The sequence below is a fragment of the Lutra lutra genome, chromosome 3 (assembly GCF_902655055.1).
Source record: "Lutra lutra chromosome 3, mLutLut1.2, whole genome shotgun sequence".
Taxonomy (NCBI): domain Eukaryota; kingdom Metazoa; phylum Chordata; class Mammalia; order Carnivora; family Mustelidae; genus Lutra; species Lutra lutra.
In genome coordinates, this window is record NC_062280.1 from 188866869 (window position 1) to 188881509 (window position 14641).

General features: G+C 46.1%; 1 long non-coding RNA gene across 1 annotated transcript; it reads right to left on the reverse strand.

Annotated features, from left to right (window-relative positions):
- Positions 1–1339: 1339 nt before the first annotated feature.
- Positions 1340–3010, reverse strand: LOC125095830 (uncharacterized). The gene is made up of 3 exons (XR_007125961.1): positions 2474–3010; positions 2032–2359; positions 1340–1644 (listed from the first exon to the last, which is right to left on the reverse strand). It is a non-coding gene; the product is annotated as an uncharacterized LOC125095830 (long non-coding RNA).
- Positions 3011–14641: the final 11631 nt, after the last annotated feature.

Below are 14641 nucleotides of genomic sequence, written 5' to 3' on the forward strand. Positions count from 1 at the left end.
ACCCATCTGGCAGCCTGGACAGCATCTTCTCTCTTCCGAGATGAGAGAAGTTGGTCTTACCTCTGTGGAACAAACGAGAACAGCAGGGACTACTCCTATCCAGAGCTGGCCTGAGCGAGGGAGCTAGACGCCAGCACTTGGGTTTGCCAGAGACCGGGAAGCAGGCGGAGGACAGCGTGCTTCACAGAGCTCGAGGGGAAGGTTCTGGGGTTGCCCCGATTGGAGCCTGCTGGCCTGGGGAGGCTGGCAGCAGGCTAACTAGAATCGGGGTGTCCTAGGTGATGAGTTAGGGCGCATATTTGATTTTCTCTGATTGGTATTAAGTTGTAAGTGGGTCCAAAAGGGAAGCTTGCAGCTCTTTGTCAGGTTCTGGCCATTTTCCCCAACTGCTCAGTGGTTGTTGTCTAGCTCCTTGGGCTGGTTGCTTAGAGGCAGCCGCCTGACCGCCTTCAGGGCTGACTTGCCCCGCAGGCTGGCTTCCCAGCTGCCCCTCCCTCCCGATGCACCTGCTTAGGTGCCCAGCCTCAAAACAGCTTCTTCCTTCATCAACCCTTCTTCAGCCCTCACCTTCTCCTTCTAAAACTCCAAGTGCAAGGTCCTGGTGGACATCTGCAAATGGCGAACTGATTAAGGTGTGGGTACGCCTGCAGGGCCCTCCCAGACGGCTCTGCATCTCTATTAAAGATGCTGGTTAACGCTTAGGCCGCTCCAATTCATGCAAGTTCTGGGGTTTGATTCAGGGGGAGGATCCCTGCTGTTCCGGGAGGGGAGGATCTCGGAGCAGGTAGTTATGTCCTATATGGAGGGAGGGACTCCTTAATTGCTGAGAGGACAGCCACAGCCCTGGGCAGGCCACAAACCCAGGACTGAACAAGGGATTTGAGGCCACCCTGGGTGACACAGTTCAGAGGACTGTCACCACGCTGGATTGTTCCGTGGCCTCTCAGGTTGGAGATGGATCTGGTGCGCGGGGGACCGTCACCAGCTCTCCTCAGCTCTCTCACGTCACTGATGAAATCCTGTTCCCAGAGCTCTGGGTTCAATATTCTGATGCTCATGGAGTGCCTTCTGTTCAGTTAAAAGCCCACCGTGGGGGGAACAGCAGGGGCCAGGAATCTGGGAGACAAGCTGCCAAAGGCTGGGTCTGCACCACCTTCGTTGGGTCAATAGAATCTCTCGTCTCCCCACTTGTCTTTGATGTGAAAATCATGTCCCTGGTGCAGGACAAAGTGTGGGGAATATAATTAAAAACCAAATTGACTCCTGACCCCCCAAACCCCTCTGCAAAGGTACACGAGAAAGCCAACAGGTGTATCACTGACCCACATTAAACCAGAACGTGATGAGAATCCCAGGCCAGCATCGGGAGGAGTTGCAAAGAGAAACGCCTGTCTGTCTGTCTGTCTGTCTTCCGTAGCTAAACGGATAAATCTTTTGCATCAGGCAGCTTTCACAAGGTCGAGTCAGGAGAAAGTAGGCGCATCTCCCCCTGAGGAAATGGGGTGTTACTTTCCTTGATGATTACATACAAAGAGATGACCCCAGGTCTTCCAGGACACAATCCTGAGTTGTAAGACTGGCCAGTGGCTTCTGTGGCCCATAAAAAAGATTTATGAGCATTTGAGGAGGATGGAAAAAGGAATTCTGAAAGAAAAAGGAAAAGTGGGGGAGTCTTTTTTCCTCTCCCTTTCCACCGGGAGAATTAAACTTATTTTGCATTTATATTTGCCCTTACAAAAGTCACCCCAGAGTCAGGAGTCAGGGACTCAGGAGCTGGTTTGGGGGACTGAGCCTGCATCCAGTAGTCATGGAGCCTGTGGGATGGCACCGGGCTGTGGGAGCAGCTCCCGCACTGGATGAGTTTCTTCCCTGGGCCACCAGCAGCTACAGCAAGGGAACAGCTCTGCATTCTGGGCGGGAGACACCCTCCCAGGCAAAGGGGTGGGGGGTGTTGATGAGGGCGTCTGTCCTCCTTTCCTTCCTCCCACACAGCCCAACCCCCTCCCTGCTCCCACCCTCTCAGATTCTCACGTTTTTATCTTGGATCTTGACGCACAAGATAAGGTTTCTATAATGGAAAATAAGAGCAGGAACGAGTTGGGTGGTGAGTCAGAGCCGTTCAGCCCGCAATTTAAGAAGCCTGCTCCCGAGGGCTGACGCTGGGGCTGTCACGGAAAGCCGAGCATCACAAGCCTTCCGGGTGCACACACAGTCCTTCCCCCTCCCTCCGAGGAAGGCTCTGGAAATGCCGCCCCTGTCCTGCTGTTGCTTCCAGGGCTCTCTGATGGAGTGGGCGTCCTGTGGTTTCTGAAACATTCCCTCCGAGGCCTGGGCACCTCTAGTGGATTTTCTAGCAAAGCTGTCAGAGGTTGAAAAGATCTCAGTTAAATCACAAGGTCAAACCCTCTGCTTCCAGACAGGTCAGGGCGGAATGTCCTCGGGGGGCCTCTAACCATGGGTCATAAATGCTGACCTTGCTGCAGTCTCCTGCTCATTCCTGTTCCTTTGTTGGCTTGCTCTCCTGTTCAGCAGAAACACATCGATGGCCGGCTTGGTGTTGGGCATCACTCCCATGGTGTGTGGACACGGGACAGGTTCTGCCTCTGTGGGTCCCTACAAACGCATCACGCTGTGGGGTCTGAGCCACCTGGGACACTCCTGGCAGTGTCCCCCGGAGTGTGCTCTGAATCCTGGTGATCCTCACCTCAATACCCAAAACCCAGGTTAGGCTGCTGTCCCTGGAAAAGCCAATACTCAAGAAACGAGTTCTGATTGGAAAAGAATCTGAATTTTCTCCAGGAGGCCGGCCACCTCGGGGAGAAGCAGACCCTCGTCCAAAAACCAGCTCCGAGGTTTCTGTCTGGCCCGATGAGTTGTACAGGAATTTTAGGGCCATCGATCAATAGAAGGGAGACCCCGTGGTCTGTAACACTCGATTACGTGCAGACCCAAGGGTTCCAGCTACAGATGTTTCCAGATGTTCAGAGGGAGTGTACTATGGGGGGAGGGTGGGGAGGTTGGGCAAGAGGGCTTGGCTCTGAGCATTTCTAGGAAACAACGCATGATCTGTATATAAGCAAAGAAAGGTTTAGCTAATTCATCACTCAGGCTAAAGGCTCTTGCTAAAACATAAAGTCTGCTAAGTCGGTCCTCCTTCCCAAAAAGTGTTCAGCAAGAAGACCAGAAGAGTTTCTTGAACAATACCAGGTAGCAGATAAGGCTGCAGGGATGCTGAGCTGTGGTCTCGGCTTTGGGCCAAAATCTGTGATTCAGCCATGTAGTCAGGTGCACCTGGGCAAGGTCAAGGAGCCAACTTCTTCGGCTTTTTGGGCACGCCAGTCTAAAGCGTCTAGGTTATCATGAACTCCGATCAGCCTGGGGATGCCGGGAGTATAAGGAACGCTGTCCACAGTTACCGTTGTACCTGCATGCTGATTTTCAATATGAGTAAACATCGACGTGTAATAAAAAAAAAAAATACTCTCAAGAAGTGTGTTTCAAAGCATGGCACAGGTCTTCGCTTGCAGGACTGCTTCAGAGAACTTGCATTATTACCACTGCTCCATCTTTAAGTTCGGGGGATGCCTGGGTGGCTCAGTCGGTTAAGCGTCTGCCCTCAGCTCAGGTCATGATCCCAGGGTCCTGGGATCGAGCCCCACATCTGCCTCCTTGCTTGACCCTCTCCCATTCCCCCAGCTTGTGCTGTCTCTTGCTGTCTGACAAATACATAAAATCTTTTAAAAAAACAAAATAAGAAAAGTAAAAAAAACTTTAAGTTAAAGAAGTTAAGGAGTTAACTTGCCACTGGAGGGGAAGGGAAGCTTCCTATCATGGTGACTGTTGAGACCACCTTTAGGCAACCATTGTGGACGGTGGAAGTCTGAGTAAGGTGGGAAGGGCCACAGGCAGCCCCAGCCCCCTGGCTAAACACAAACAGGTCCAGATGACCTACTTCAAAATATCCGTAAACCCTGGCCGATGAATGCGTTACTTACACCCGGACAAGGTACCAAAAAAGGAAAATTCCATAGGGTCCCTACCTCCGCACCTCCCCGCTTAACTGCAGATGGCAACCCCCCACCCCACCACCTCCCTGTGGCAGACAGCCTCTCCCTTGCTGTCCTGCCCATCGCTCTCTTCTGGTGTAGTCAACAAGCTTCCATCTCCTCTGTTCTGCCTTGGGGGACTTCTCTCACTGCCCTTGCCCCTGACCTCTACCCGATTGGGTCACCCCACATACGGAGGGCCTCCAATCCGATCGGGAGCCACACAGTGACAACATTTGCAACATGGGTCCTTGCCCCAGCAAAGCTATGCCAAAAAAATCTCACCTCCCCACTGAGTTCAGCTGACCATGAGCGGCTAATCTCGTAAAGTGGTTTAGTGATCACAAGAGAGATTATTGTCTCTACAGCGAAATGTTAAATGTAAGAACTGACTTCTAAGTTTTTTTTTGTGATACCACTGCGGTGATAGTCAAATAACTTTTGGCGATATTTCAGATTTATTCTAGTAGCCCACGAGTTCAGACTTTGCTAAGTTTAGTCTTCGCTATCTGGCTTCCACGTCAGCTGGATACCAGTTGTAACGGTCAGTCTTCCCATCCAGCCAAGATGAGCATTCAAGGCCCCTGTGGTCACAGAGGACAGCCTTGTGCTGAGTCTACACAGTTCTAAATGGCTGGTCCATGCAGAAGTTGGCGGTGAATGAGGACAGTAAAGGCAAAGATCAAGGGTAACCACACAGCTGAAGGAGTTACGAGCTCAGGAGCTTGTGTGCGATAACATGGATCCTGCCCTCACCCTACACTGATCCCCCCAATTCCTTCTCAAAGAAGGGGTGTCTGCATTTCTTTTTGGAGACCAATGTTCTGTTTGGTATGAGCATTTTAGCACCTGAGCCCCATCTTGTCCCCTCTTCGACTCTGAGTTCTTGTGTCCTCATCCCTTGGTTTCTCCAGGACTGGGATCTTGCCTTGTCCCCTACGTCTTGAAGGGCCCCAAAGCCTGCTCTTGAAACCCCAAGCTTATAGCTGCGTCCCTAATGCCCATTGCTGGGTTCCACGTCTCACAGTCTACCCGTGACCCCGCTGCATGCCCCTTCCTGAGCTGAGCAACACCTGCTCCCATGGCCTGGTTCTGCTCCTGACCCGCGTGAGCTGAGACCCCATAACAGGTGTACAGCTGCCGCACTATTAAGTAGAGAAATGTGCTCAATTGGAGCTTTCAGACACAATAAACTGGAATTTAAGAAGTCTTTGGAATAAATAGGTAAAGGAAGAAAAACATATCAGAGGTATAGACATTTAAAAAAATAGCTCTTGTACCAAGCCACCTAATACCTGACCTTGAAATGATACTCATTTTACAAGTTAATGGGGAGTAAGGACCACAGGAAGAATCATACCAGATCATGGGAGAGGGCAAGTGGATAGCTTACTGCTGCGGTATCTTACTTCACCGTGATTCTACGTCTAAAACAGGGGAGTAGTTGTCCAAAAAAATGTGCCATAGAATCACATGAATTGGAAATTCTTCCATGTCTGTCTTTCCAAAGCACACTTGTTACTATTTGGTTTAAACATTGCCAGTGCTTGGGGCACCTGGGTGGCTCAGAAAACTGAGCATCCTACTCTTGATTTTGGCTCAGGTCATGATCTTAGGGTCATGAGATCGAGCCCCACATTGGGCTCTATGCTCAGCTGGGAGTCTGCCTGAGATTCTCTCTCTCCCTCTGCCCCTCCCACAACTCTCTCTCTCTCTCAAATAAATAAATAAAATCTTAAAAAGAAATTTTCAATGCTTATGTATTCTTTTTTAAACTTTTTATTCTGAAAAAACCTCAGACCTCAGAAAAGTTATAAGACCACAAATAAGTACAATCAACTCCATATACCCTTCCCCTGAGTTCACTGATCTTAGTAATTTTTATGCATTGCTTTTTCCTCTCATTCCCTCCTCTCTGTCTCTCCCTCCCCCTCCTTCCTCCCTTTCTCTCACTCACAGGATCTCATAAGAGCAAAGACATTCTCTTACCTAATTATGGTACTCTTAGTCCAAGTCAGGGGATTCCATAATAATTCAATTCTCTTGTCTAACTATTTGCCCAGTAATATCCTTTATAAGCAATTTTTTTCTGGCTCTTGATCTAATTCATGATTGTATTTCATATTTAGTTGTTATGTCTTTCTTTTCTTTGTTCAAGACCAGTTCCTCAGGCTTCTTCTTCTTCTTTTCCTTCTTCTTCTTTTTGGTTTTCCATGACATTGACATTTGGTTTTGAAGAGTACGGGTCAGTTGCTTTGTGTGATGCTCCTCCATTCATCCATTTTAGATTTGACTGTTTCCTCATGCTCACAATAAGCTCTCCTCTCCATTAGAATCAGCTGGCTCATTTTTGGCAGGGTTCCTACAATAATAATGTCGGCTCATTTTCAGTGCATCATATCAGAGGGAACGTGATGTTGGCTCAGCCCGTTATTGAGATCACTCAGATAAGGTAGTACCCTCCAGATAGCTCCACCACAAAGGTCCCCTTTTCCCCTTTGCAATTAACAAGTTAATTGTGGGAGTATATTTGAGATATGTAAATAGCCTATAATCCACTGTATTTGTCAGGGTTCTCTGGAGAAATAAAACCAATACGACGGAACCTATATGTATGGAGAGAAAGAGAGAGGGAGGAAAGATTGATTTTAAGAAGTTGGCTCATGCAATCATGGAGGCTGTCAAGTCCAAAGTCTGCAGGGCAGGCTGGCAGGCTGGAGACAGAATTGCCACTTCCTCAGAGAACTTCAGACTTTTTCTCTTATGGCCTTCAACTGGTTAGATGAGGCTCACCCACATTCTGGAGGACAATCTGCTTTACTCAGAGTCTACTGATTTGAATGCTAGATACCTTCATGGTATCATTTAGACTGGCCTAGCCAAGTTGACACACACAATTAATCATCACACTCTTCAAACTTTTATCCAATGGTTTGAGCATCCACTGATAATTTTAGCTTTAATTGATCATTACAATGATGATTTGAAAGGCAATGTTCTGTAATTCCTTCTACATTTATTAGCCCTTTAAAACAACCCAGAATATCACAGATAAAGCTAAATTCTTCCACTTTTTCCCCAAGGTAGGGGGTATAATTATTTTGATGCAACAGTCCACCATCAATGCCACATAGTTTCATTTTTTAAGTATTTAAATCTTTGCTTCATCTGGAACTTATTCTGAGTACGTTGTGACATATGGAGCCAACTTAATTTTTTCCCAGATAATGACCTTATTTTCTTATCATCGTTTGTTAAAAGTCCATATTTTCTTCCAATGATTTGCTGTGACACCTTTATCAAATTCTAAATTCCCATATAACTTGGGTCCATTTTGATGTTTATATTCTATTCCATTTGCTTATTTGTCTTTTCACAGCCCATAATCTCTGCTTTAATTATAAAGCTTGTGTAATATGTTGTGCTAATTGTCTCTGGGTTTCTTTCATTTTTGCACCTCTTTTGAGCTGAAGTTGCCTTTGTTCTGAGCTATCTTTTAAGGATATGTGCATAACAAACAGCTGTGGAAGATAGAGATCGTATCTCCTGGAAGAAAATGGCAGGCATGCTTCCGTCCATCATAAAAGATCTGGGCTCCCTAAGTTTAGGGTTTCTTCCCTGTCATGCAACCCGCATGGTCCTCTTTGTGTCACCTGTGGGAATTAGAGCTTAGGAACCCATCCAGGAAAACACTGATAATACTGATACTCTGCTTTAGCCAGGAGTCTGGTGTCTTCTACCATATCATGAAACAGTGGGAGGCTAACTTGTTACTTTACAGGTAGAGTAAAATCTCTGACTCAGTTGTTGACATCACTCTGTAGGGGAGTCCTTCCTCAATGCTCCTCTTGGTTAGAGTTTTCCTGGTACTCTTGTGTGCTTATTTGTCCTGGTAACCTCTAGAATTAATCTAGTTCTCAAAGTCAATCAATCAAACAAAAATTATATTTTATGTGAAGCATGTTAATTTCACAAATCAATTTCAAGAGAGTCTACAGCTTCATTGGGGAGGGTTTCCCTTTTCTGTGGTCTCATGGGCAATCTTGGAATCCAGGTCACCAATTCACGCTTGAACTATGGGACTTCCTAAAAATCAAATCTTGGACTTTGCTTTAAATAAATGAAAAAAACAAAACCCCTTTTAAACCTTAGGATGAAAAGCATAGTGGCCAAAACATGGTTATTAAAATAGAAAACACCCCATAGGGCTTTCCTGAAGGTTAAATGAATTCATACATGTGGGTCAAGCACGGAAAGAACTTGGTACATGGTAGTGATTGTTATTATAATTATTTCTTTTTTGCAGCAGTGATCTTTCATCTCATGTGGTCAGAAAAATCCCAGTTCCAACCATTTTCATATGTGCAAATCAGTATGGTGAGGAAACTCAAGATAATTCTTATAATATGGAGGTATGATTTATTAGGTATCTAGCTGACATGGATACATTAATTAGACTAATATGCTAATGATCATCTATAAACAAAATCCTCTCCCTAAATGTATCTTTTAATTGAAAACATTTTACATTTCTCATGGAGACCACTACTTCATCATTTTTACAATTTAATGAGGATGAAAGCCCTGCTCATTCAGGAAGAGATAGTAATGGATGGTTTTGTTCTGTATCAGAATAATTATGATAATTCTGGGTCCTCTGTCCTTGGAAATGTTTGGGTCATAGACTTAAACTGATAGGAGGCACAACAATCCCGTTTTTAACTGCAATTTGGTTATTTGAAGGTATATTTTTTTGATTCTCATTAATTCATTTAGATATTAAAATTCTTGCCTTTTGTGCCATAATAAAGTGCCTGAATGATTTCCATCCTAGCATGCTGGCCTAAATCTGAAACGAATGGAGTCCTGAGTTATTAAGAACAAGCTCCTGGTGGCGTGATACCTTTTTCCAGGGACAGGAACAAAACCCGGGCAAGGCCAGCTGAGGGTTGAGGCATGGTCTCCCAGTGCCAAAACACCCACACCCCATTCTAATGATTCCTTAAGCCCCATTCCAACTGGAGAGACCAAGAAGCATGTTACCGTCAGCTGGTTAGCCGGGACGAGAAAACCCAATAAGCACATTTCTCTGGAAGAAATATGGCTCATGAGAATTTATGGAGACAAGCTGGAGAAAGGCACTAACATCAAAGTTAGCGCTGATGTGAGCTCTGGTTTCAATCTTCTCTTTGCCTCAGTATCCGCCCCCCCCCCCCCCTTCCCAGTCTTTTGGTAGTTTAGAGAACCAGACCTGTTGTGTTCTGACGAATTCTGCATAAATAGATACAAGGAAATACGGCTAACATCCCTTATTGCCACGCTCACTGGCTCTGTTTCTTAGATACCTCCTTACCTTTAAAAAAAGCTTTAAGTGTGTGGACTGGTTCTCTAAGAACATTCTAACTGAAACCACATTTCCTGGTGTTTTTTTTTTCCCCAGGGATATTTTCCACAGGCCCTTCCAGGTCTGGTCTCCACCCATCTCCTCTCTGCTCTCTGTCCCGGGACGCTGGTCTATAGGAACAGAGTCAACGTCTCCCTTGTTCTGGCTTCTGGCTGGATTCAGCCAAGGAAAAGCAGGAGGAAAAGGAAGTCCAGAATCCCCCCTTCCAGATTAGCTTGGTTGGCTACATTCCATACAGCTGAGGAGCTCTTTCTGGCTTTCAGCAATGGCTCCCTCCTTTGGCCCTTGAAGTCTGGCCCTGGTGAGTCTTTATTAGACCCTGGTGTTTACTCTCGCTATGTTGGTTCCAGAAGCTTTACCCACACCTGCAATGTTTCTAAAGACCCTTCTCATTTCCCCTCTTGGAGTGTGCCATGTTTTCTGCTCAGAGAGTGTGTTAGGTTCCTGGGGCCACTGTGACAAATACCCGTGACAGACGGCTTAAAACAACAGAAATTTGTTCTCTTACAATCTGGAGGTTGGGACTCTAGAATCAAGTTGCTGGCTGCCGACAGGACAAGTTCTCTAGAAGCTTTAGGGTGAGCCCTCCAGGCCTTTCTCTCAGTTTCTGGTGTTGCCAGCGGCGCTTGGCTTACAGGTGCATCGCTCCCATCTCTGCTCCCTCTTTACAGGGCTGGCACCTCTCCTTGTGTGTGTCTCTGTCTCTTCTTCTAAGGACACCAGCCATATTGGATCAAGGACCCACCCTACTCCGGTGTGACTTCATGCTAATTTAATGACATCTGCAAAGACTCTATTTCCAAATAAGGTCCCATCCACAGGAATAAGGGGTGAGGATTTCAACATGTTTTTGGAGGGTACAGCTCAACCCACAATAGGGCCCAACTGATATGGTGCCCCAAGGGGACTTTTCTTTCCCTTCAGCATCCCATGCCCCCTGGTCTCTTCCACTAGGCCTCCTTCTGGGCTCACTTTCTTCAAGTTGCTCTCCTACTGGATTTTCCAATTACCCCCCAAAACTCTTCTTTCTGTCCTGGTCCCATTGCCACCCATCCAATTTTTTTTTTAAGATTTTATTTTTTATTTTTCAAGTGGAACCCTACATGGGACTTGAACTCCTGACCTTGAGATCAAGACTTGAGCTGAGATCAAGAGTCAGATGCTTAACCAACTGAGCCACCCAGGTGCCCCAAGATTTTTTTTTTAAGTAATCTCTATACCCACAGTGGGGCTTGAATTCACAACCCCAAGATCAAGAGTTGCATGCTCTACTGACTGAGCCAGCTGGGGGCCCCAGCCACCACTCCAGTTTGAAGGCATGCATTTTCTTTGTCCTGTTCTGGTCTTCTGACTGACTTCCTCACCTCCCAGACCAGCGTCAACTCTGCATGGCATTCTCTGTTAACATGTGACATGTGTCCACACAATCATGAAGGAAAGGAATTTGGGGGTAAAGTCTCCTTCTTTTGACCCCCTCTCCCTCCGTCCCTTTAGCTCTCTCTCAAGAGCACACATTCACATCGACCATGACAAAGGAAGGTTTGCTACGGGTATTGCCTTCCTATAACTGTAGGAGGAACTGGTTTCAGAATGAGACAAGAATAATGTGGATGGGAAACTGAAAGAAAATGAAGAGATTCGGTCACAGATGACATCACAAAACAGCTGGGTCAATGAGCTCTGAAGGCTGGCCCGCATCAGACTTCCAATCATGGGAGCCCAACCAAGTCCTCGTTACCTAAGTTGGTTTAGGTTGGGGTTTCTGTGACTTGCAGCCAAAGGCAAGTGTACCACCTGGGTTTTATTTCGTTTTGTTTTGTTTCTTATTTCTAACCGACTAAGCAGATGGAAAATGATTAAACACAAAACAAATAAGAAAACCACTTTCTTGGATGCAAGATGGCCAGACCAGAACTTGAGGTTGTCTGGTTCTCAGTGTCAGGATGTCAATAGGAGACACTTCCACTCTTCCCAGATCCCTGGGGTCTCAGCCCCATTAGGTCTGTCCTGAGTGGACGCACCAACAGGCTCGTGGCTGGATGTGGCAGAAGGAGCTCACGTGGCAAGCTGACCTATGAGGGTCTGGCAGACAACCCTGGGTTTGGGGAAAACAGGTCAGGGAACCACTCCTGGGGGAGCGGGCAGCTTTTCTAAGCACTGTGACCAGACTGTTGGAAAGAATAGAGATAGAAAGCATATTCATTAAAAAGAAGGCTGCAATTAGGACTTCTGGATGGAGAGGAGGACTGAATACAAATATTTACATCTATTCCCTCCTTAAACTCACTAAATGACAGTAAAGATGGTGAAATATATATTTTTAAATGTAGACACTCACAAGAATTGGAGAGAAGACAATATTGACAATTTTGGAAGCTGAACAGCAGATAGATGAATGGTAACTTAGCCGACTTCAGAAAGCTGGATCCCAAGCCAGTAGTAGTAGGGAAGCAACGGAACAACTCGAATTACATGCATACATTTACACACATTTACACGCTCACACACACACCTCAGAAATCAGCAGCACCAGGAGGTTAGGACGTAGGCATGAAGGTGGGGCAGCAGGTGGGAATTCCATCATTAAGCCCTCCCCCCACTGCACAGCTGGGTGCTTCCGCCCCACCATCTCAGTGGTGGCTTCCTCTCTCGAGAGGGTAAAACCAAGGGTCGCAGGCTCCAGAGACAGCTGGCACAACTGGGGGTAAGGTGCTGGTTGACAGAGCAACAGGTAGGCATAAAGGAAGATTTCCACGCTGGCTGTAAGCTCCCCCTTCCTCCTCATGCTTCCATGCTCTGGTCTGGATCCGCTAAAGGGAAGATCTAAAAATGCCACCTTCTGGGTTTCTGCACTAAAATGGTTCACCCAGATTTCCCTATCTGTGGACCACGGTCTTGTGCACGGAGCCTCCAACCAGCTCTGTAGACCCCTCCTCTGAAATCCGAGCAGACAGCCAAGAATCCCAAGATATTTGAGGAAATGTGCCATTTGAGAAACAGATTAAGAAGCAAACGACTCAGCTAAAAACAGCTTAGAGGGAATAGAGACAACACAGGGGATGAAGACCTCAAAATACCCTCAGCGATGGTCTAGAAGTCAGAAGAGCAGGGAGCCCGAGACATAGCTGGATGTGACCAAGTAAGGACTCAGGTAATTAGAAAGACTCTTTGGATTAAAGATAGGATGACAGAAAAATAAAAATAAAGATATGATGGCAGAAATTTAAAAAAATATGTTAGCGAGTTTGGAAAATAAATTGAGGATTTCTCAAAAATCAAACAAACCAGAAAAAAGGAAGGGAAAAAGGAATACAACATTTCAAATCTGGTCGAAGAGGAGGAATAACTAAATAATAGGAGTCTAGAGAGCAAAAGAAATGGAGGGAAGATGATTTTTTTATTTAAAAAAATTTTTTTGAAGATTTTATTTATTTATTTGACAGATAGAGATCACAAGTAGGCAGACAGAGAGAGATGGAGAAGCAGGCTCCCTGCTGAGCAGAGAGCCCGATGCAGGACTCGATCCCAGGAGCCTGGGATCATGACCTGAGCTGAAGGCAGAGGCTTTAACCCACTGAGCCACACAGGCGCCCATTAAAAAAATTTTTTTAAAGAAGATTTTATTTACTTGATAGAGGAAGCACCAGCAGGGGTGGGGTGGGGGGAAGGAGGGGCAGAAGCAGAGGGAGAGGGAAAGGGAGAAGCAGACTCCCCACTTAGCAGGGAGCCTGACACTGGTCTCAATCCCAGGACCCTGAGATCATGACCTGAGCCAAAGGCAGACACTTAACAGACTGAGCCACCCAGGGGAACAACAGATAAAAATAGACCCATGCCTGGGCTGATGGCTGAAATGGATGATGGGGATTAAGGAATATATTTGTCTAGATGAGCTCTGGGTGATGTATGGAAGTGTTGAATCACTGTATTGTACACCCCAAACTAATATAACACTGCAGGTTAACTAACTGGAATTAAATTATTTTAAAAATGGACTCACGCTAACCTACATCGCCATGAAATTTCAAATTCCCAGAAGCCACGAGATGATCCTACAAGCCTCTAGAGAAAACATTTTCCTAGCAAAGATCAATAATCAGAATGGTTTGGGCTTTTCAATAGTGACACTGAAAAGCTCAGAGACCGTGGGGATGGTCTCAGAATTCCCGGGGAAAATGGCCTCCAGCTAGAACTCTCCATACAGCTGAATGTGAAGCCAATGGGAGACTAGAATGAAAACCCGTCAGACATGGAAAATCCTAGAAAAATTTACCCCCCATGTCCACTTCTCAGGAATCAACCACAGAAAAGTGCCTGACCAAAACCAGGAATAACTAAGGGAGAAGAGGGCATAAAATACGCACTAGGGGAGGTCCCGAAGTCAAGAAGTGATGGGGATTTGAAGATTGTTTTATAAGGATCTTTTTTGCCACCAGATTGGAATCTGTTAAAACAAAACACAACACAACACAACAAAAATTCAACTAAGTAAGGTTAAAGATCTAATTGCTTTAAGTGATTTGGAATCAGGCAGCATCCCATCTGGCAAGGAGGGGTGGGGTGTCCCAAGGGGGGCATACAAAATGGAAGCATTTAATCGGAAGGGGAGGCGGCAACAAGTATTAGCTCAAGAAGAGAAAGGATTGTTTTTGGTAGGGTGGACTTCCTTTGCGGGAGGGGCTGGGGGTCTTTCTTATCATGCAGGTGAAGAAGACCTCCTCTTCCTTTGGGGGATGGAGAGGGCCCAAGCAAGACCACCTCATAGACGCTAACCAGAAAATTCCAGATTCACTGGCTTAAAATTCTACTCCTGCAGAGGTTGAAACTGCCTTTAAGTTTTGGTTTGCTGTCCTGGGAACAAGTGACTCCACCCTGGACCCAGGATTTTCTCTTTAACAAATCTCTCAGTAGGTTCCAGAAGAAACCTCTTGAAGATGATGAAGAAATTGCTAGGACATGTTGTGCATTTGATCACACTGAGAGGAGATTCACGAAGCTGAGGAAGATCTGGAGTTTGAATTTGTGAAGATCTGTAGAAAAATAAGCAAGTTCAGAGAGGAATGATTAACTCCAGGGCCAACAGGCCAGGGAAAACATGGAGGGGAAAACTAATCCCAGCATATGGTGTGGCTTATGTGAGGATCACATTGACGCGAGCACAACAATGGACCAATGAATAGTGATCGAACTA